Genomic DNA, 2876 nt, shown 5'->3' on the forward strand with positions numbered 1-2876 from the left:
GGCTAAGCAGGTTTGGGCCTGTTTAGTTCTTGGATGGGAGACTGCCTGGGAATTCCAGGTGCTGTAAACTTTTGCATTTTTTTTCCCACAAATTATATAATAATCTTACAAAAAAGAAAATAGTCTATGCCCGATCTCAGAATCTAAGCAGCTTTGGGCCTGGTTTGTACTTGGATGTTAGACCGCCTGGGAAAGCCAGTTGCTTTAAGCTTTTGCATTTTCTTCCCTTCTTATAAAATGCTCTACCGATTAGAGTGGCTGATCTTTAAATAGCCTTCTCTTTGCAGCAACACTCGCTTATGGCCCAACCAACCTGGCTATGCTTGGTCTTGTCTGATCTCGGAAGCTAAGCAGGTTTGGGCCTGGTTAGTACTTGGAAGGGAGACCGCCTGGGAATACCAGGTGCTGTAAACTTTTGAATTTTTTCACAAACTATATAATAATCTTACAAAAACAAGAGTCTCTGCCTGATTTCAGAGGCAAAGCAGGTTTGGGGCTGGTTTATACTTGGATGTTAGACCGCCTGGGAAAGCCAGTTGCTTTAAGCTTTTGCATTTTCATCCCTTCTTATAAAATGCTCTACCGATTAGAGTGGCTGATTTTTAAATAGCCTTCTCCTTGCATCAGCCCTCGCTTACGGCCATACCATCCTGAGGGCGCTAGAGTGCAACAGGAAGTGAGTTGGCAGTAGTAGGAAGAGAGAGGCTCTTCCATTGTGTAGTTTGGTTTAGTTTTATTAGTTTTTTTTTACCCCAAACAGTTTATACTGTTTATACTTTTTGGGGTTTCATATAACAAAATGACGGATTTAATGGACAAAGGACGTGGACTGGCAAATGGACATGAGATGGGGAACAGAGGATCAGGATATGTTGCAGACGAGATGGAAAGGAATATGAATGAAGGGAATGCTGAAAGCAGGAATGAAACATGGGCAAAGGTGGTTTCAAGGAGAAAACAAGATGGAAAACAAATGGACAGGACAGAAAAACAGAACTACAAACAACTGAAGGTACTGGAACTAATAAAGGAGTTGGAGAAAAAAGAAATGATTTATCTCAACGACAGCAAATGATAAAGAAGTTGAGCCAACAAACAAAGTATCAGAGGCAATACAGAAAAGAAGCAGCGTTAACAATGACTGTAAAAGATATAGAAAACACAATAGTAATAATGATAATTAAATCAATTGAAGAGAAAGTTGGAATTGGAAAACTGATTGGACTAAGAAGAAACAATAACAATGAATTTGAAATTACTATGGAAAGTGAGTTGGACTGTGATTCACTGTTGAATGGAATCATGATTAACGGACAAGAATGTGAGATAAGGAAACTGTGTGCAACAGAAAGAATGGTATCTTTCTTGAGTCTGCCCAGCTATATAGATGATGAAGAAATTATTCAAAAACTGATAAATTGGGGAGTAACTCCCATATTGCCTCTAAGAAGGAGATTTCATCCTGGGACAAAAGTGGCAGACGGAACACGTTTCATAAAGGCAAAGTTTCCACAAGAAGTGACATCTTTGCCATATAATACAAGGTTCATGACTGAAGAAGGAGTGCAGTACTACAGAGTGATTCATGACAACCAACTGAAGACATGCAGCATCTGTGTAAGTGTGGAACATGAGAAAAAGGACTGTCCTCAATTCAAATGTAGAGACTGTCTTGAGCAGGGGCATTATGCGAGGGACTGCAAAGTCCCACTGTGCCAAGGCTGCGACAAAGCAATCATGAGATGCAGATGTGAGATGGACCATGAGGTTAATGAGGACACAAATATGGAAGTACAGAAGGTGATGGTAGATACTGCAACTGAGCAGTTAAATGATTCACTACGGCAGACTCAAGGAGAAGAATATGAACAGGATGACAAGGAAGCGGAAGAAAAAAACATAGATGAGAAAGAGGAAAAGAACAAGGATGGAGAACAAGGAATGGAGATGGGAGATGGAGTAGACAAAGAGGATAGAAATCTGATTAACAAAGACTTTTCTAAGGAAAAGGAAGAAGTGGACACGACTGGGATGGACTATGAAAAAGGTCAAGAAAAGTAAAAGGATGAGGATAAGGGAATGAAGATACTGCCTGAGGTAAAAGAAGCGGAAAATGGGGGGAGGATTTTTGGATTGGAAAATAAAGGAATAGAAAGACTGAATAGAGGTGTAAAAGCAAGAACAAAAGGTGGAGTAGACATTCAACAGGTTCTTAAAAAGCAGAAAATAAGAAGAGAAGAGCTAAATGAAAGAAGGAAAGTGGAAATGGGGGAAGCAAGACATGTTTTCTTTAAAGACAATGAAACTAATTGAGTGGTGGTTATTGGTTTATCCTGTCTTTTCCTTAATGAGCTCTCTAAGGATTGTTTCACTGAATGCTAGAGGCTTATCCCAAAGTCAAAAGGTGGAAAGATTGATGTGTCTTCCAAAAAAGAGTGATGTGTTATGTCTACAAAAAACATAAGTGATAAAAAAAGATAAAAAATAAAAGATAAAATAAGTGATGAAATTAGAAAATTGTGGAATGGAGAAATGTATAGCAATTGTGATATAGGAAAGAAAAGAGGAGTAGCTATTTTAATAAAAAAAAAGGGGTATTTGAAAAAGTTGATGTAGACTACAAAGACACAAATGGAAGAATAATAATAGTCAAATTCTTGTGTAATGGAAAAGAAATGAAAGTGTGTAACATACATGCACCTAACGAGGAAAGAGAGAAATATAACTTTTATAAGGATCTGAATGAGTTAAAGGCATTTCAGTATGTGTATTATTTAAGCATAAGTTAACTAATACTATAAAGATCCTGTATGATTATTTTAATATGACAGGACAACTGGGAATTTTTAATAAGTGCATTGTTGATGATAATCCTT

At 37.7% G+C, this 2876-nt stretch overlaps 1 pseudogene; it reads left to right on the forward strand.

Annotated features, from left to right (window-relative positions):
• Window positions 1–295: 295 nt before the first annotated feature.
• On the forward strand, window positions 296–414 carry LOC132125999 (5S ribosomal RNA; annotated as a pseudogene).
• The last annotated feature ends 2462 nt before the right edge of the window (window positions 415–2876 follow it).

This window comes from Carassius carassius, chromosome 43 (genome assembly GCF_963082965.1).
Source record: "Carassius carassius chromosome 43, fCarCar2.1, whole genome shotgun sequence".
Classification (NCBI taxonomy): domain Eukaryota; kingdom Metazoa; phylum Chordata; class Actinopteri; order Cypriniformes; family Cyprinidae; genus Carassius; species Carassius carassius.